The sequence below is a fragment of the Magnolia sinica genome, chromosome 9 (genome assembly GCF_029962835.1).
Source record: "Magnolia sinica isolate HGM2019 chromosome 9, MsV1, whole genome shotgun sequence".
Taxonomy (NCBI): domain Eukaryota; kingdom Viridiplantae; phylum Streptophyta; class Magnoliopsida; order Magnoliales; family Magnoliaceae; genus Magnolia; species Magnolia sinica.
In genome coordinates, this window is record NC_080581.1 from 68,002,087 (window position 1) to 68,023,397 (window position 21,311).

The 21,311-nt window shown below is 36.6% G+C and overlaps 3 long non-coding RNA genes across 4 annotated transcripts; 2 read left to right on the top strand and 1 right to left on the bottom strand.

The window, feature by feature from the left end:
• The first annotated feature begins 4,582 nt into the window (after positions 1-4,582).
• LOC131255590 (uncharacterized) lies at positions 4,583-6,798 on the top strand. 2 transcript variants are annotated; one of them, XR_009176184.1, is made up of 4 exons: positions 4,583-5,986; positions 6,143-6,186; positions 6,303-6,365; positions 6,761-6,798. It is a non-coding gene; the product is annotated as an uncharacterized LOC131255590 (long non-coding RNA). The 2 variants fall into 2 exon arrangements; XR_009176185.1 differs by lacking the exon at positions 6,143-6,186 and having other exon boundaries at positions 6,766-6,798.
• Positions 6,799-8,251: 1,453 nt separating this feature from the next.
• LOC131255589 (uncharacterized) lies at positions 8,252-9,116 on the bottom strand. The gene is made up of 3 exons (XR_009176183.1): positions 9,004-9,116; positions 8,466-8,551; positions 8,252-8,300 (listed from the first exon to the last, which is right to left on the bottom strand). It is a non-coding gene; the product is annotated as an uncharacterized LOC131255589 (long non-coding RNA).
• A 7,777-nt stretch (positions 9,117-16,893) lies between these two features.
• Positions 16,894-18,513, top strand: LOC131255588 (uncharacterized). The gene is made up of 3 exons (XR_009176182.1): positions 16,894-16,959; positions 18,063-18,211; positions 18,362-18,513. It is a non-coding gene; the product is annotated as an uncharacterized LOC131255588 (long non-coding RNA).
• The last annotated feature ends 2,798 nt before the right edge of the window (positions 18,514-21,311 follow it).

Genomic DNA, 21,311 nt, shown 5'->3' on the forward strand with positions numbered 1-21,311 from the left:
TCTCATTTTCAAACTCCATCTCCCAATCAACCATGAGAGAGGTGGACGTCCATAGGAGAAAAGTTAGGTGAGGCCCATCTTCCTACCCCCCATCTCCACCATCCAACCGTCCAATGTCCATCATCATCCGTCAAAGTCGAAGCTGAGGAGCTATAGGGATCTCATCGGACCAAGAAGAATGAAAATGGTGGGTGATTTTGTTTGAATTTAATGATTTGAGGGCCCACTTGTGATGGGACCCATCTTGATGTATGCTTTGTATTGAGGGGCCCATAGTGGTGGGGTCTCTCCTCCACCCGATTTCTCTCTCTCTCTCTCTCTCTCTCTCTCTCTCTCTCTCTCTTTGGTGATGGTGTGGCCCACCTAATCAGTAAATCCATGCCATCCAGCCGTCCATCTGGATGTGCTAGGTAGGATCGACCCGGATGTATGGGTTTTATCAACTCCATCCATCTATTGGACGTGGACCCCACCATGGTAGCGTGTGGGGCCCACCTTGTGTTGACGTGTTGCTCCCACACTGTCTAGCAGAGGACGGTGTTGGGGCACCTTGATGTAAGTGTTTTATCAACCTTGTTCATTAAGGACCACGTGTATGTGGGACCCATTGATGTATGGGTTTTATCCACACCGTCCATTACATGGACGTGGGCCACCTTGATGCATATGCCGTATATCCCTGCCATCCATCTGTCCACCGCATGGGACCCATGTTGATGTATGTATTCTGTTCCCACACTGTCCATCTAAACGGTGCTACCGTGGGATGCACCTTGATGTATTTATTTTCATCCACCTCGTCCACGCAGGGGACGTGGGGCCCACCTTGGTGACGTGCTGAGTGCAGCATGTGGACCCCACCAGCAGTATGTGTTGTATACACACCGTCGATTAGCTATATAGCTGTTGTATTACGTCTACAAGTTCCATGGGCCTGATCATCAGGTGACCATCCACCTGCTGGTGGTCCGACATCAGCCGATAGTATTAGGTGTATGTATATATATTTTGTTTTTTCCTTACTATTTATTATTATTTTTATTTAAAATTTAAAAATAGAAGTACCTTGTAGCTTACGCTACACTGCACTATTAACGCTACCGCTATTTAAAACGCTGTTAGAACATCCATGCAAACCTTTCTGGATTCTTATGCATTCACTCTCTTTGCGCGGTATGTTATAATAAATGTCTCTTAGAACATCCTTGCAAACATTTCTAGATTTTTGTGCATTCACTTTATCTGTGTTTTATGCATTAGTAAGGCATAAAATGCTCTTTCAACTCATACAGCCAATAGATGTATCAACATCTCTTGAACTCACAATAGATTCTCTTGTGTGAGGAAGGGCATTACTGTTCACTTGCCAACACAGTGGGCTATTCATCTGGTGGTGCCCACCATGAGCATGCATTGGTTGAAAATTCAGGCTGGTCTAACTACTAGTTAACTTATACATGCATGTTGTGTATGGGTGTTCGGTGATTTTCTTTTGACTACCCATTTTATCATATATGCATGACCAGTGTTTTAAGCAATATTTAGTGTGTAGCCTAGTATTCACCCCTCTGAAACATGAGGCTTAAACTATATAGCATGTAGCATAAGCTAAAAGCTGCTTCTAAAATTTTAATTAGGGTTGTGCTTGGTTGTCATGATATTTGGCACCAAATTAGTTTGATTAATAATGAAATTTAATGACATTTTGTGCAACCAAAGACAACCTAAAATAATAGGAAAATAAATAAAGATTAAGTTTAAAGGTAAAGAAAGAGCAACCTAATTGATTTAATATGGTTACTAATATTATTTTAGTATAATCATTGAAAGAATTGGCTACTTTTTTATTGCAAAAAAAATAAAATAATAATAAATCATTGAAAACATCAATTGATTTTAATGTTTTAGTGAAAAATAACTTGTAATGTAAGCTATGTAGCATATACCATAGGCTATGTAGCGTGTAGCGTATGAAAAATTAGTATTTTGCATGGGCTACATGACTTAAGCTATTTTTATGAGCTATATGATATCAAGGCTAAGCTACGCTACATAGTGTATGCTACATGCTATATAGCGAAGCTATTTAAAACAATGCGTCTACCTTCTTGACGAGTGGACTAGATTGATTTTGTGTTAGAGTGTGTTCATGTGGGTCCATTGGAGTAATGGGCCCCACCAAGGGTTGGCAATAGGTCGAGTAGGGGTCATCTCGAGCTTGACCTTTGCTAAATGGGCCCAACATCTAGGCTTGACCTGGACCCATGACCAAAAGTGAGATGACTAGTCTTGCTTGTGAGTAGATTCTTATGTGCAAGCATGGCTTGGTCCAACACATTTATAAAATGATATGAATTAGGGATGCTTGAACTTGTGACCTTTTATTTCTATTTAAACTATGTTGAGAAGAAAAAGGAAAAGTAGAAGAAAAGGGAAGGAAAAGAGAGCTTCTACCATCAGGGAGTTATGGGATACTTTGAAAGAGTAGGGTGCTAGATACATAGGCGCTCAAGTTAGACACGTGGCATACATCAACGTAAATTAAACCTGCCATGCTGTGGAATTAATTGTCGCCTAGTCACAGTCCCAAAATCAGGTTGATTGAGCAATCTTAGCCTTTGATTAGTGGGCACGTGGCTGTTGAAATGGGACCCTTTTATATTTTTCATTTTAAACCGTCCAATAAATGTCCACCAATCCAATAGTTAGATAATCAAATAAGTGTAATTGTTGGTTCATGATATAACTAAACTGGAACCCATGATTTCAACAATTTTAATTTCAATTACTTTTGGACCACACATGCAATTTCTAAGTACTTGCATATCATCCATCAAATTCAGCGAGGATGTCAAAGTTTTCTCTTTAACCTCTCTCTCTCTTAACATCTTTTTACAACACAACCATAAACAAAACTTAATAAAAAGATATTGCTCACCGTAGGAGTACTGAAGTCGATGTAACATTTTAAACACTCCCCTCAAGCCATAGGATAGATATCACACAAACATAGCTTGCTTCAGATATCTTTAATTCAGTAATTCCATGTCAATTGGAAGCCTTCACGAAGATTCCGGCCAATTGCTTGTTTGAACGAATGAATGGAGTAATTCGGACAAAGTGACATTCCACCTTTTTTTATATTGTAATTTCTTTAATTTTTACAGAAAGGTAGGAGCACACCACCTATTATTGTGTTAAATCACAAAAATAGCTTTATAAATTTTGGGTGGGTGCCACAAAAAAGAAACGGGCCTCACCTATCATATAAAACTACCTTATTAGACCTATACAACTAGGGGTGTCAATGGGCCGGGCTTGGGCCTTTCAAAATAAGAATTGTGAATAGGCCTGGCTGGACAGCCTGGCCCAAAATAGTTCAAAATCTAGGCCGAAACCAACCCCGAGCCTGGCCCGTTGACAACCCTATATCCAACAACAGGCCCAACCTCACCTAAACAAAAAAAAAAAAGGAGCCGAGAGAATCCAAGCTGCTTGCAACAAAAGGGCCTAGAGACCAATCTAGCAGAGGGAAAGATGTTTGAGGAGGACACGAGTCATGCCACCATAGCTTGCTCAACGCCTAGATCTGAATACTAAAATCATGCACAAAACAGGGCCACTCCAAAGCAGTCCACCTCACTGCTGTAACCTTGACAACCTTCAGCTAGTAACACGCAGAACATAAACCAAACTCAATAGTATACGAGCCAAAACACAAACAACCACACCGCTGCCCCAGACCACGTCAGACAGATGGGTACCTTCGCCTCAAACCTGTGTTAACCAAATCAGACGCGAGCACAACCAAGAGGGCCGAAGCCTGGTATGGATTAGACCCCCACATCAACAACCCTTGCCCTTCGGGTAATCATTGAAAAAAAACCCGTAGGAATGTTGAGAAACAATGCGCGCTTTAGATCCCCATAACTACCCCACATGCCCTTGATATAACAAATGCAAATTGCTAGAAGGTCGGGCCACTCAAAGGTTACGAGCAATAAGACCAATGTCATCTTAACCAGAGCAACAGATAATGTGGCTAACACCCCCATTCTCAGCCAGGCAACCTCGGAATCGAACCAAATTACCTCAGCGTTAATATTATTGAAGGCCTAATACCATTAGACTAAAAAGCGAATGAACAACAACTACTGTAACAGAGCTGGGGTACCTGCACAAAAATGGAAGGAGATTTCCACCTTTGAACATGATCAACACGCATTCAGCCCACGCAACAACTGGGAGATAACACAACCCATCCACCAAATCCCTAGCATAGGAATCTCATTAATTATTGATTAACCAGGACATGTAGGAGATAAAAACCTCATCCTAACATAGGGTTAAATTTGAATTCAATTGAAATCATTTGTCTTGTACGAGTTTTAACATATTAGGGCGGTTTAAAGGCTAGGGAATGGGGGAAATGGGTTTGGGGTTAGAACATTAAGGTTGAAGTTTTGGGAGGTTTTTGGTTGGGATTTTGGGTTAAGGGTTTTAGGACTTGCGGCTTTGGGATTTTGAAAATTTTGGGGTTGTTTTTTTGTTTTCTTTTAAAATAAAAAAAAAATACAAAATTGGGGGATTTTGGTGGAAATTAGAACTAGGGTTTTAGAGATTTAGGGTTAGGGCTTTTAAGGATTTAAGGTTTTGAGAACTAGGGTTTGGAAAACTAGGATTTTGAGAACTAGGTTTGGATGGATTAGGATTTGTGGAAAGAAGAAGAATGAATGTTTTAAAGAAGAAGAAAGAAGAAAAAGAAAGAAGGGTGGGTTGTAGAGATGGAGAAGAAGAAATACCTTGAAGAGAAGGAAAAAAAAAAGATGATATTGTTGAGAAGAGAGAAGTGAAAAAATAACTAGGGAATCACTCCCTATGGTTTCGCATGACCAATCCAATTATAGGATGATTTTAGTTTATTTTTTATTTTTATTTTTTTGCTCAATTTCAAAGTAAAAGGAGAGAAATCTCTTTCATTCATAACATGCATATTGACTAGGGTGGGGACGTCCAACCCTTTATAGTCTCAGAAAAGAAATATTGTTCATGCATATATAAAGTTTTCTATTTTTTTACTTTAGCTTCTTTTTTCACTGTTTTTTAAAGTCTAAACCGTATTAAACCTGAACTTTTCATTCTCTAAAATTTTGGTGTATCCGATTTCTTGACTGAATTTTTTACTGTATTTTTAACAATCAAGACCGGATTAAACGTGAACATTTCTCGTATCTGTTTTTTTTTTTTTTGGTTCTATGCCATTTTGCTAAAATATGGCTGATCCAAATCGTTGCCACCCCTAGCTCCCACTAACCTTGATACAAAATTACAGATCGATTTCTATTATGAGGGATTGAGAGAACAATTGCTGCCCCAATAACTGCTTCAATGTCTTTTTAATAGATATAACAAAGATAGAGCAAATGTCTAATTTTGATTGGCAAGAATCAAATAAATTAGAAAATGTTGTGAGATTTATATTGAACACATTCAATAGCCATGAACCCCACACCAAATTGTTGTGGCGCAATTGGCACATCTTTGGATTTTGCATGTCCTAATATCATGTCGATCCTGACATTTAAGATGTTCAGAGTTACAGATATCGCAATTCCTATTGATTCCTTGTAGCCTTAATTGCAAACTAATATATTGATTTTTAGGCAAAATTTTTGCTGTTGGCGGTGGTGCCCTTATCCAGGAAGCATAGGATTCTTTTTTTTTTTGTTTTTGTTTTTTCTTTTAAGTTTATACAGATTTCTGAGGGAACTCTCTTCATTATTTTTATAAAATACTATCCGGATGATTCAATCTTTTATTGAGGCATGTTATTTATGCAGTGCTTTGGATCTTTTTGCCATCATTTCCTGTTACAATTTTTGTTTGTAATTCACGAAGCTTTTGATTTTTGTAGGAAAAGATATCCAAGAAGTTTGATAAAGTTTTGTTGGATGCTCCTTGTTCTGGATTGGGTGTCCTCTCCAAGGTATTCCTTAAACAAGTTCATATTTCTCGAAAGATAATTAAATTGGGATTGTTTTGGAATTTGGAAAAAATTAAAATAGCCAATATTGGTTTGAATCATCAAACAGCTGCAATCATTGATAGTATTGACATATAATATTATTTCTTTTTGGGTCAGTAATTGTTCATGTGCTTGCTTCTAAGATGCTTTGATTGGTAATGGTAAGTGTTTTACGAACATGATTATTTTCTGCCTTTCCTAAGTCTTAATGACTAAATCTTCCTTTCCTATTCAATTTGTTGTTTAAGAGAGCGGACTTACAGTTACATTGGAACAGGAGATTAGAGGATTTGGAACAGTTGACAAATTTACAAGATGAGCTCCTTGATGCAGCTTCATTGTAAGAGTTCAAACCCTTTCTTCTCCTTAGTTTTCTCTTAGAGGCCTCGCGCTATGTAACGTGTTTGGTTCTTTTTGATAATAAAAATAAAAATTGTGATGCTAGGCAAATGTTCTTTATGCTCTTGCTTTTGTTTTTATTTTACATGGCCGTTTAGTTTTAATGCATTTCTATGTATCTGGATTACAAAAGGAAATACATTATGGTTTTCTCTAAAATGCTATGTTTACACAATAGCTGTTTTTGTTTTTTTGATGAACCACAAAGTACAATATTAGATCGCCAAAGATGTTGTAACAAGCTAATGTATATCCCCATAAGACTGCAGTGTTTTAAGATTTCTGCAAAAGAATGGTGCCTTCTAGATTTTTACCTTGACGTTATTGCATTTATAGATTAGTGAAGCCTGGAGGGACACCAGTTTATAGTACTTCACTACAAGAAAAATGGACTTTACCGGCGGTCAAAACCGCCGGCAAAGACCCAGAAAACTGCCGGCAAATACTTTGCCCGCGGTCAGCTAACAGCCGGTAAAGCCTCAGTCGGTAAAGGCTTTACCGGCAGTCAAGACCTTTGCTGACAGTTGTGCTGGCCGCCGCTACATAGTCAGAAGCTACGGTTAAAATCCGTAGAATAGAACGACCGTAGCCATTAGCGCCGAGCTCTTGAAAGCATTACTACAGTTTATATCCGTAGCTACAGAGGTCATGGCCACTGACAATCCGTAGCCACAGTGAAATTCTTTCTTATCAAAAAGTTATTAAAAAAAAAGGAAAGAAAAGAAAAGGTGACATACCTTGGTTAATGTCAATGATCTCCTTGTTGCCAATGATTGCCATTGTTTCCAAGGGATTGGTTTCTTCTGTCGATCTTTGGTGAGCTGTGTAGCAGTAAAAGGCATCAGCACCAGTTAGCAGTTAAAATTAGCTCACACTCCAAATCACCATTCATTGTGTTCTGAGTGGCTGTGACATGTAAAACACAGATCCGTCTTGAATTTACCTTGACATAATATAATAATGGCAGAGAAAAGGAAGTGTGCCAGTGTCACCTGTTTGAAGATAAAGAAGGGAATTTGTAAGACAATTAGAAACACTACATACACACACAAAAACAAAAAAGAAAAGATTCAAGGTCTAAGTCAGAAAATAGACAAAAGTTCCCATGGATTGGAAGATTCTAGTTGTAGAATGCAAATTGTTGCTGTTTAACCATCTGGAGAAACTGGTATCTCCAAGTCATGGACTTAGGACGCAAAAGCTGCATCTCCATGTCATGGGCCTAAAAGCCTAATCTAATCTGCAAACAAGACCAGGAAGCCTATGAAGGTTGATTATGCATATTAAGTTGTTTTGGGTGAGCGATCAGGATCATGGATTAGTGAAATCCACAGATTTCAAATCTCCTCAACTTGTTTTATAGTCAAGATTTACAGAACCTGTGGATTTACCAATTCCAACCCCCCATAAATCCATAGATTTGACAAAACAGGAAAAGAAACCACAAGGAGAAGACTCATACATCAAGTAACATCTTCATCCAATTACTTGAATAAATCAAAGTAACAAAAGAGGATCGATATAAATATGAAAACATGTATCTATCAAGTTCTGAATCCTGATAGTAGCATGATAGTCGTAAAAATAGCCTTACAGTGAGACAAATTGTACTCCAAAAAAGATTAAACAAGAAACAGTAAAAATTACTTTAGTTTGTTGTCTCAATGCCTCCAACTACCTAAAGGTTTTAAGACATACAGGAAACTCCTTTTTTTGAATGGTAATGAAATTAAATACAGGAAACTTTTGCATGGCAGGATTTTCATAAACAAACTACAAATGGAACAATCATATCATTTACGGAGGTCATACAAATAGAGACTCACATGAATGCAAAAGCAAATAGAAGGAGAAATATTGGAGAGGCGGATTTACACTGCAAAAGAAAGGAGCATATAGGATAAATAATCACTTTTATGTTGGGAATCTTGTTGTTTCATAAGTAATGTGTACAACATACATAGCAGAAAGGACAATTCTATTCAAAAGAAGGTCGGTCATCATAACAAAAATTACTACAAAGAAGAAAAAGACAACTGACCATAGTGGCAAATGTGACAGAGATGAAAACAAGGGAGACATTACTCAGGTTTATATCCAGCGCTGTTCCAATAGCCGTTGGTACAACTGTAAAAGAGAGAGCACATCTTTGCATCAGGCAACTGGCCTCAATACCTGACAGTTCCTCCAGAGTAGTGATACAGTATTTCTTTAAAGGCTAAAGCGTGTTTTCATCAATAAGAGAGATACATAGGAGCACAGATATGAGTTACCCATAAGTGCTCATGCATGCTAACAATGGTAAACCCAAAAAAGGTAATGTGAAGGTAGGAAAACAAAAACTCAAACTCAAAACCTGAGTACGAAAAAAGGCAAAGCCAAGCATCTGCTTATTGAAAACATTTTTCTTTTTGAAAGGTAACACTACTAGGGTTTGAACCCTGGATCACCCACACACACTGCACTGTCTCCGCCAGCTTCTTGAAAACATATATATAGATAGTTCTTAAGTAATTCATGATAATGAAAAAATATAGATCAGAAAACACAGGCAATGGGAAGCAGAGATAATGGAAAACCTTTGAGAAAGTAATCCCTCCATGACATTTTTACACTAGGTTACAACTTTTAAGACCAGAATCGCACGATGGCCTTGGATAAAATGGCTTGTATGCCAAAATGAATAGTATTCATCAAGAAGGGAGCTGGGAACTTCCCCAATTTATCGCCTAAGAGTGTTTTATTATACCTACTCACAGAAGAGAAGGGGAGACCTGTTTAGCACAAATCAACAAGCATAAAATTGACAAGGAAGAAGGTATGCATTATGCTCTACCCAGGAATAGTATAGATGGGTCCCACCTTTTGATCATCTGAACAGTTGTTCTAGTGGACCCATCATGGATTGGGACACGTCTCAGTGCCATCTCTTCTTTCAGATGATATTTGCCATCCAAAAAAAATTTTAGTTGCATGGAATGCCCTCATTTGATGGCAGCCACATCAGATGTTTAAGATCATCCAATGAAAGATCTTCTGAGTGGCGCCCATCCACCATTTGTTCCACGATATCAGCATCTGAATCACCAAAAGGTGGGCCCAACAACATTTTTGTTGGAAGGCGATAACATTGTATCATCACCATCATCTATCATCAACAACGCCTTATCGGGACTAGTTGGGGTCAGCTAAGGCAATAACATTTTATATTTCCTAAAAAGAAACAACAAATATCAGTTGGGTGTGAAAGATGAACCACTCAGTGTCAAACATGTGCTGAAAGTGTACCACACTAGTATGTAAAACAATGTCCGAAGCAATGCGGCTGTTGAAATGCTGTTCTAAGGAGCTTGCACTCTCTCTGCAAAAATAAAAAATTCAGTAGACATATGTAAATGTGAAATCTATAATGAACAACCAAAACAATCGTTTCAAACCTGTATGCTGATACAAACCAAAACCTGAAATGAGCATCCAAATAATGATTTAACATCCAAACCTATATGCTCGCAAGGCTTTTGTACTCCATCTGTACAGTGTGTCATTTCGCTACAATGGACCACACTTCAAAAACACACAAATCAAATATTCTAATCATCCAACAAATAGCCTATAAAATGAGATGGTTAGGTACTATTTAAGTCATGGCTGCACAAACAAAGGAAACCTGTCAAACTAATGAACAACCATCTCGTTAATACCATCCAATAATGGAAATTATACATCACTAATGCACCACATGTTCATAACAAAGCGGAAAATCTTATATCCCAAATTGTTTAGGCTTTGAATCGGAAGACTTCTTCAGTAATACGACCACATGCAATCCAGATTTTTGTCATAACTGGCAGGTGCAAGAACACTATGGCAGATAATTTGAAATGATAGTAGAAAATTATAAGCTACATAGCACCACCGAAAACCCAACTAATTGAAGACAGACATGCAGAAAAGTCTGAAGGCTGAAAAGACAGACATATGAGGTTGTTCCCTACGTCAGCAATTGCCATAATTTCAAATGCTTGAATCCTGAAACACAGCCACCAACAAAACAAGAAAAGAAAAATGAGTTAAAAATGAAAGCGCTTTCCAAAAGAAAATCTACTAAGATCATCAATGAAATGTATCTAATAGGGAATGAGAGCTTGTCACTACATATAGAAAGTACAAATTCCAAAGGTTTGATTTATTGGCTACACTAGAGTTCACATATTTAAAGGAGAAAGGAAGCTAAAAGTGAGAAAGCACGTGATGAACCGTACATATTGTTGGATGACAAGACTTAGATGATAAGTGAAAGGACTTTGGAGTTCCCATTAGATGATAGAAATCGCCTTTCTTCAAGTCATGCCACAACAATCTTCCATTCTATGGTCCTTCACAAAGAAAATATTTGGATGAAACTCAAAAGTGAAGCAAATACTAATTAGCTAGATAGGGGGACTTTGGATGCCAAATGCATCAATGTACATGTGTTGGTTTCTATACACTTAGCTAAATAGATTGTTTCACAAATTTGAACACTCTAAAGATAGTGATTAACTAGAAGAAACCGCCGACAAGTAGAGCATGTGAGCCATTGCTATACTTTTCTAAATCATGTCTGCTTAGAAGCATCAGATGGATTGTGGTGTTTTCTTTATAGTGGCACATTTACTGTAGGTCCCAGTTATGCACGTTTACTGTAGATCCCAAAGCCAACTTGCCTTTCACATATGAATTGTCTAATATCTCCATAAATGATCCTACACCCAAAGAAAAGAAAAAAAAAATCACTCTATAGCTTCATACTGTCAAACAAAAGCACTGACAGATGAAATTTAACAAATTACATATGAAGAAGAAGAAAAGCATCACCAAAAAGATATATCAGAAGACAACATGTATAGCAACTTTTTGTCACTGAGAAAATTTAATGTGTTGATGGTGAGTATCAAGTTGTGTTGTAGAAGAGACCACATATCATTTATGTCTCTTTTTTTTCTTTTTTTTTTTTTGCTGCTTGACCTGTGGAGGTCTTCTTGAAGTCCTTGGCTTTAAATCTAGAAATGCAATCCACATTCAACTATTCAGAACTGGGTTGCATTTGCACGTGATTATGTTGAAGACAAAGAATCACATGATTAAGCACATTAGAACAGAGATAATGCAAAAAGATAAGACAAATATAGTAATGAAATTGATGAAATGGAAAGGAAAAAGATCCCCTAACAAGATGAAATGTGAAAACAACCCAACCTGCAGAAATTGACAACTATATCCCTAATGTGCAAGCCTTATACGTGAATGACAAATTGTGAGACCTAATAACCAACACCAAAAATTTATAAGGATACGGAGATTTACTCACAAAAAGACTAACATTGTTTTATTGTGTAAAAGAGCACTAAAACTATAAAAAAGAAAAACAAGAACCAGCCAATAATCTTCAATGCATTATGAAATCCAACTCATAGATAAGAGCACTAAAACTGTGCAAGAGCACTAAAACAAGAACCAACAATAATCTTCAATGATGACAGTTGACGAGGATTGAAAATTCAGGATTTTTTGCACTCCTTTTCTCTTGAATTTTAAAAGAGGCCCTTTTGAGGATTTGAAATCCAGGATTTAAAAGAGTCCTCATGATTTGGATGGTTCAGGTTGCATGTAAGAATCTCCATATATACATTTATGCCATGTGGAGGTGGATGGGTCATGCCATGGAGGATGATGACGATTTCTGTATTTTGATTGCAGCAAACGATTTCTGTATGAACAACTACCCCTTATTTTCAAAAATGACAACAATGTTATGCATCTTACTATCAGCTTCACGACGAGCAAATAATTGGATTGTTAGGATGTGTGTGGTAACCTACAAATAACTGGTTTTGAACATCAAGAGATTCATGCGTGGTGGATAAAGGTCTACAACCTGATTGCTATCAACACCGCTAGGCATCTAGGCGGCATTATTTTTCTACAAAAAATTAGATCAATGAAAAACATATATACCCAAGAGCATGGCATCCACCATTAAAAACAGCATGAGAAATTAGACCCATTAGCCTACACTTCCTTCCACCACCATAAACCAAATTGATTTCTCTCAACCTGGAAAAACTGGCATATACATAAGAGAGATGAAGCCAGACAGTAAAAAATACCAATTTAAAATGCTACTAGCAAAGCAAAATGGAAAATGTACCAATCACTTTCATAGAGAATGATAACATCTGCAGTGGCAAGGTTGATACCCAGACTAATGTATCAGGTAAATGCAATTTTGTTTGAGATGATGCATAACAGAAAAGACCAACAAGTTTCCTTCTCACCCAAAAAAAGACCATTCGTTTCAAAAAAAAATAAAAAATCTGAAATGGGTCTTTTCTCTATTTTGCCTACTCTTGAGAGGATTTGTGAGAAAATGAATGAAAACCATTTCAGAATATATTTTTTTTATGATTTATTTAAAGGTGAATACACACCCTCGTAGTCTCTTTCCAACTGCATTTATAACTAGAATTTGGTGAGTCTTCTAATGCAAAAAAATAATTCATTGAGTAGGGGATGACAAACATAAGGGCAAAAAAAAGTGTCCTACAATCTGATTGTAGCTCAGATTGGGAAAACATGTTTTTAGAGATCCTTGTGTTAATAAAGTTCCCTGTCAAACAAGAAAAGACCTTCCATAAGAAAATGTATAAATTAAAGAGACGTGTCTTTCGTATGCTATCAAATGAAACTAATATAAAAAATAAATGAAATTTGCTTGAGGATTTTGAGATAGAAATTACATTTTTTTCCTGCTGCAGCAAGCAGGATACATAAGAGTGTTGGTAGAGTGTATTGGTGCATGTCCCATTAGACAAATGATAGGAAAATATATTTTGGAGCTTTGGGGACCTCAAACTTCCTTAGCTTCTCAATTGGCCATTCTTTTCTTTTAGCCTGAGATAGGAACATAAAGGAAAGTTTGGTGGGGATTAGTACTCAATTAAAGGAAAGTTTAGTGGAGAAGATGATTCAAAAAAATGTGTTAAACAATAATACTTATCAAAAAAATGAAAATAAGAAATTGCATATATAAGTAATAAAGAAGTCAAAGTAAAAGAAGTTGCAAATGTAAGAATATCACAGAACTTGAACTGTAAGCTTCAGATGACAAGTTAACCAAAATGAAATGTGCTAAACAATTAGAAAGAAAAAAAAAATCATCTTTATATGAGCCGCATACAGGATTGTTGGGTGCACAAAAATGGAAAGCATTGACGCAGTAAAATATAAAGAAGTGAAGTCCCCTATTACAAAGGAAAAACCAAAAATGGGCAGATCCAATCATAATAGCCATAGTTGAGCACAGGACTTCTCCTCAGCCAAGTTTTCAGGAAATAAAGATAAAGAGACCACACACATAAACTAAATCTCTACATTGATGGTGACACACACACACACACACACACACACACACACACACACACACACACACGAATTTCAAAGAGATTTTGGCCTGATAAGCCCAAATAAATCAGCAAAAAACTTGAGCTCATATCCAGTCCTAGGCCCCACTCCTTGAAATCTGACGATACCTGAAATAAAGGAAGCTTAACTTGAAGACTCAAGCATGCTTTATATATTCTTGGGTATGTGACCTGCTGTGGATGGACTACACTTCCCAACCCTCCCAGATTGAAAGCTGAATGTGGACCATTGCCGCATTTCACTTCTAAACTATCACTTTGCAGGCCAAATTATTGAACTTAGGATGGTCCTATCCAGGAGAATTTTTCGAGCAATGGTCCTTCCAAAGTGGGGCCCAGCTGACAAACGGTCTAGATAACAGAACATTACACAAACTGAAAATGAGTATGTTGTATATCTTGGGGCCAAGGATCAAACAGTTCATCTGCATTTTAGTTCTATCGTCAGCAGCCGCATGAAGCCCAACAATTCTTACCTTTGCCTGCAGTTCGTATTGGTCATCGGCAAAAAAAAGAGTCGGTAATGGCCCACTTTCTTGCAGTGTCACTAATCTATAGAGGTCTATGCCAATAAAAAAAAACTCAGAAGAGTTAATGTCTTCCTTAAATAAGGTTCCAAAATTCAAACTGTCACCCCCTCTAGGGTCCAAAAGGCACGATTTACTATGTTGTACACATCCTGTTTCCCTGATTCCTATAACTTCAATTTATACAAGTACATGATTTCTCTGGATTCATAGTTTCAATGCTCGCAACCAACCGTATCAGAAAGGTTAGCACTCTTCCAGTCCTCTATCTTTTGTTCTTTCATTTCAATATTTTGTTGAAAAATTGATAAATTTTGTGTTTCCTTTTCAAAATGGTCTTGTAGTAACACAAGTAAACATGGCTGTTGTTTTCTAAAATGTTCCTAAAAATTTTAGGATTCTATTAAAGAGATACATGTTACAATCTTTTCACTCTCCGTAATCATTTATTTCTCTTTCAATCTTTTCATGGTAAGGTAGGTAATTTTTTCCTCCCTAATCACTGTTGTGTTTTTATCAAAATTAGAATTAGAAAACTTATGAAAAGGGCATGCATAACACTCATTGCATGTAAATTTCATAAAGTGCTGGGCACTGAACGTGCCACTTACCAGTCTTGAATAAATGCTTGGAAAAGTTACACTAAAGAACAAGGATTAGCAGCCACACTCACAAGTTTGAGAGATCCATAGCATTCAATCAATGATCACATCAAGTTGCAAAAACGTCATGTTACACATCTGATTACTAGCCTATAGATATCAATCCAAGGAAAAAAAAAAAAAACTACTATCGGACGGCCTACGAAAAATTAGGGGCAAAATAAAATTCCATTGACTGCAGGAATTAAGAATCATCTGATTGGTGCAATATTCTGGCCAGGCCCTTCAATAAGATGATCCATTGATTGGATTGTCAGCATTTAATTCAATGGATATTGAGTACCAATAGCAACCAGATCTAGAAAACATAGTTCTGTTAAAAAAAAAAAAAAGCACAGAGGTTTTTAAGCACATCAGAGAAAAAATGAAAGAAAGAAAGAAAATACATAAAAGACAATGCCTTTTCTATTATTTTTGAAACAGCAACCACACATAAAGCTCTCCCAATTCAAGACTGGCTTCAATCAGTTTCAACTGCTGAAGTAGCTGCTGAACAGAAATAGATCTGATTGATGAAACCAAGCAGCTATATGATGGCTCCGTAGGGCAAAAAGGCCATTTGAAACCTTTTTGTTGTCTATCAATCTAATTGGCCCATCATCAAGTGTCTCTGCTACAGAATCCCACTTAGGACAGATACATTATGAAGCCAATGAGATGATCAATCCACATGAGTAAAAGCTGAATCCCGCCTTTACTGTTGGTTGACCAGAAAGAATGCAGTTTGGTCCCCAATCTAATTCAAATAAGCACAGTTGGTTGATCAGAAAAAACGCAGTTTGGTCCTCAATCTAATTCAAAAAAAAGGCACTGATCCATCCAAAAAGGGGAAGGAGAAATCAAGAAACCTAACGTAAGTGAAAAAAATATTACATAGTAAATGCATCGAACAACCAAATCACAAGGGGAAAAACACACGATAGGCATCAGTCACATGCAGTGATGAAAAAACCAAAAAGGAGGGAAAAACATTCAAGAAAAAATTTATTAGCTTAGACCACTACATGACTCCCTTCTTTTTTCAATTTCTCTGTTTTTCCTCCCAATCAAAGAACTACACCAAAAAACGATCTCCTCCCCAGAAATTTCAAATCCCTCAATTAAAAGAAAATTTTAAAAAATAAATTAATTAATATTCAAAAGATCTACATCATCAAAGCACAAATGAAAAACATCAGACAAAATTTTTTTAAAATAAAAATCCTATGAAACGATCTCAACATCAAAATGCAGCACCAGAAACCCCCAAAAATCGTTGCAAAACACAAATGTGACTCAAAAAACCCTAGAAAACATAATGCAGGTCGATGAAACCCTAACCTTACAATGCGGGAAGATGAGATCGAAAAGATTGCGTTTGCTCTTACCTTAAATCGATAAAACGGGAAGCGAGAAAGTAAAACAAACCCTAGATCCGATGCGAACGCGATAACCAAATGGGTCTGCCTTTGAAAACGTGAGCTCGTTGAGATCTGTGAATCCAAACGAGAGCTCTCTCCTCCAGCATTTAAAGTGAGAGAGAGAGAGAGATAGAGATGGAAAATCGGTAGTAGGGTTTTCTGAGAGAATCGAGGGAGCAGGTCGAAGAAAAATTCCAGAGCTTTCACCTTTATCGCTGCTGCTGGGTGTTGCGAGAAGGAAAAAAAGGAAAGAAGATAAACACGAGGGAGATAGGGAGATACTGCGCAAATGGATAGGCATTTATGTTTTTATTTTATTTTTTTCGTTTAATAGAAAAGGACTCTTTGCCCGCAGCCGTTAAAACGGGCTGCGGGCAAAGGGTAAGCCCATCAGTCGGCTAAGCCATAATTTGTTGTAGTGCTTGTTCTATTGATCCTGAAGAGAATGAGGAGAGAGTGGCTGCCTTTCTCCTCAAGCATCCGGTATGGACTCTTTTCTTTTTTGCATGGCTCACTGTTTTCCTCTTTTAAGAATTTGATGGTCGATATCTTGATAGTTCATAATACGTAACATTTTAGTAATGGTTTTCTTGGATTGGTTGGCTTGTTTTCTCCTTCTTGGGTTCTAGCCTCTTTTTTGGAATCATCATTATTCAAAGTCAGCTACTTTTCTTTTATTAAGAGTATGGACTCATCTACACATGCCAACCTTGCTTGTGTGAGTACATCTGAGACATGCACAAGCAGGTCCTTGCCATTGGGATGGTGAGGTTTGTCCATTAATCAAGACAGCTGTAACATATGTTGAATATTGGCTGCTTGAAATTTCTTCATTTCTTGAGCCACCCAATTATTATTATTTTTTAATTACATATGTGGTGGCTTGATTGCTTGAGTGGTGTGGTTTTGAGGCCAGGTTATGTAAACCATGGAGCCAACCTTATGCACGAATCAGATGTCCTTTCAAGTGCCCATTTGGCATGTGAGTTTCCGAGTAGAGGTGCTTGTTGGGTTAGAGAAGCTCCTGCTGTAATATAGCTATTCTGCGTATATTCCCCAACTTGTCCAAATTTCTATTCTCTCAATTTTTGAGATAGAGAAAGTTAAGTCTGTGTTACTTGGGGCCTTCTTTTTTTTTTCCCTGTTTTTGCTGTTACTTCTCCATGAAATTTTTTTTAAAAAATGAAAAAAAAAAGGGAAAAACTTGACATATTGGTATGTTGCAGTTATGTGCTTTTGTTATGATTGGGGTGGGTGCTTTCTACCCAAATCTAATCAGCTTCATTTCATGTCCTACCTGGAAGGAAATGGATGGTGATTTGGGGATCCAAAAAAAAAACCCTCCACATATATGCAATTCCAGTTAGGGCACACTTCAGTTAGCTTCTACCTAATGGGGCTTTTAACCAAGCACACTTTTAGCTTTTATAGCTCTTCATACTTTCACACATTAACGTTTTTACTATGAAATTGATTGCAGGAGTTCACTATAGATCTTGCTGAGGCTTTTAACCAAGCACACTTTTAGCTTTTATAGCTCTTCATACTTTCACACATTAACGTTTTTACTATGAAATTGATTGCAGGAGTTCACTATAGATCTTGCTGATAGGTACGTCCCACCTGATCTTGTTACGGACAAAGGGTTCTTCTTCTCCAGCCCAGTCAAACATCATCTTGATGGATCATTTGCGGCCCGCCTTGTCCAATCTGTAGACCACAAGATGAACCCTGGGTAAGCAAACCAAGAATAGTGTAATTTCTATTTTCTTGAAAATTGCTTCAATTCTTAATGAGGGTAAATTTTTTTAGAGCAATTAAAAATCAAAGCATGTTGAGCCACCACTCTAATCATATTCATCGAAATCACTTTTTTGGAGTGCAGATAGCAAGCAAAACGTGAACCTCTCCTCTTTAATCAAGACAAGGTAGGGCCATGATTGGATACAATTATCCAACAAGAAACTTTTCTCTTGCAACTCATGTTGTCAAAATCGTTATCATATTGCAAATCGTAATTGGGATTGAATCGTATCGAGTCACAAATTGTAAATCGTAAGTTTTTTTAAAAATAAAATTTTAAAAAATATATAAATAAATCAGAAAAAAATTAAAGACTTAAACACCATCTTGACATGGTATTACTTAAAAAAGTTAGATGATTCTTATCTTTCTTTCTTTTCTTTTGTTTTTTTTTTTTAATTTTTTTAATTTTTTATTTTATTTTAATGGTCTTTCAAGAAGTTATCCTCATAAAAAAAAATAAAAAAAAATACAAGGATCCGTAATAATTTATGTTCTTATTACCTTTCTTGAATGTAGAATTGGATTAGAAAAGCGGCATTTCATTCTGTAGACCAACGGAAAAAAGATATTTTGATTTCTAACCATTATTCCACAATACATATACGTCAAGATGATTATAACCATCCATACAAACATTCTAGGTAAGTCGAAAATCAATTTAATTTTTTGATCAGTTAAGAAGTAAGAAATCATACCAAAAAAAAACTACCATTTAACATTGAAGAAAAAAAAATATAATTTAATCTCTTATAAAGAACAAAATAACATAATTTACCTTTTCTAAATGATATATATATATATATATATATATTATATATATATATATATATATATATATATATATATATATATATATTAAAAGGTTTTTTTTTTTCCTAAACAATTCTTAACGCCCTCACCAATTTAAAAACATAAAATGAAAGCGAAAAGTTGAAAAAAAAAAAAAAAAAAAAAAAACAACTATAATTTGAATCATAATTCAGGATTCGAATTATAAATCATAGGGATTCAAATCATAAAATCTAAGATTCATATAAAAAAGGGATTCAAAGGTGGGATTCAAATAATTTTACTCAAGATTAAACTCAAATCCTAAATCATAGGATTTTGACAACATTGCTTATAACAATTTTCCTAGAGAATAATCATGTCATCATTACAAGTTAGGGAAGTGCACATGGCTTCCCTTTTCTTCATCAAATAAATGCACTCTGCATTTTCTAAAATTTGTGCATTTTGATTTGTGGGGTCCACTTAAATTTTATTTTATTTTTGATGATCCAAACTGTTGATGACATGGGACCCATAATGGATGTGCCATTGCCCAAAAGCCTCTCAAGTTGAATGTATACATAATGCCATCAGAAGCTAGGAGGTTTCTGGTGCGTCACCCATTCATGATAGGAGGCTAATATCAAAGAATAGGGATCACCCCACATTGGAACGTCTACATTTTCTGATGATTGGAATGCTACATAATTCATCGTTTGTAGTGGGGACAAGTCGCAACAGATTTCAGGCCGAAGTTGTACTATGATGCTAAAAAAGGTGGAGATGATCCTCTCACACCAGGCATCTCAAATAAAGGTGTTCCTAACAGAATTAAAACAAAACAGCAAGCTTATTTTCAACCAATGCAATTGATAGTGAATGAACGACACATGAAAATTCAATACTTTCTACAGTGTAGGAGATGCACTTGATCTGGACCATCGAATTACTTGGCCACATTCTATATGGATCATGAACAAAACCCAATTTGATTAACTAATGTTAATAGTTGGATTGATGGACCTATTGTGGACAATGTCAATAATCCAATTGGAAGCAACATCCAAGGGGTTAGCATATCAATTTAACAATCCAAAGTCACACACAAGATTCCTTTCTGTGGTCCTTTGGAAGGCACAAATCAGATATTAGGATTATTAGATGAGTCTAATTTGAGCAATGACCTATTTAAGATGGTGGTTATAATATTCTACACAAGACATGGTTACAAACACATGCTATATACAATAATCAAGCTTGATATGTGATCCAGCATGCCCACACAACCCAAATACATAATAAGTTTAAGCTTATTCCTCTTTGTTCATGGGGAGCGAAGCTTCCACTTAGTGGATGAGGTTAGGCATGGATTAAAAATTCTAGCCCATGTTTTGCTTAATACATTTCACTGATTGTGCTTGATGCAATCTTTTTCTTCCCAAAAGGAGGTAATAATTTGAAGAGCTAATGGGGATTTATGATAGAAGCTGTGAAAGTTTGATTTGGCTGCCAACTTGACACAAGCCTCCTTATCTAGCCTTAGGATTGGTAATATAAACACAAAACACACGATACAACAAGAAAAAAGAGCCCATAACGTGATAGATGGATGTTAGATACCTTTTAATGGTCCTTGCCTTAATAACTTTTGCATTATCATGACCAATTTTTTCCTCATAAGTGGACAAAATTATGACTCGGAGAGTCAATAGAAAAGCTAGGTCACATAATGTAATGGATAGATGTCAAGTAACTTTCCTTAGGTCCTACCTAAGTAGCATTCATACTACCATGACCTAGTTAAAGCAGACTTGGGCTCAATGATGGAAAAGACATCTTAGTGACTTGAAGACTCAATAGTGGAGGAGAAGATAATGGGGTTTATGCGGTGGTGGATGGATCAATATGTTAATAATTTAAAATTCTTCCATAACCATCAGGCCAAAATGGTGACTTGAAAAGTCCATATAAAAGTGGGGCCCATAATGTGGCTAATGAATGTAAGTACCTTTCCATGGCTAAAGAAAGTAGATGTCATGTTCTAAAGCCTTCAAGTCATGGGAGAAAGATACACCATTGTGATAGCATCCACTTGGAACATGCATGTTAGTAATCTTGGTGAGATTGAGCCGCTGATTAGGCAATCCTGACCGTGCAAATGTATTGCCTTAGAGAATCAGGCCCATCATCTAATAGTGAGATGGGCACACCTGCCTAAAAAGTGTGGAGACCAACAATCAATTCTTTCAGTTTTTCAT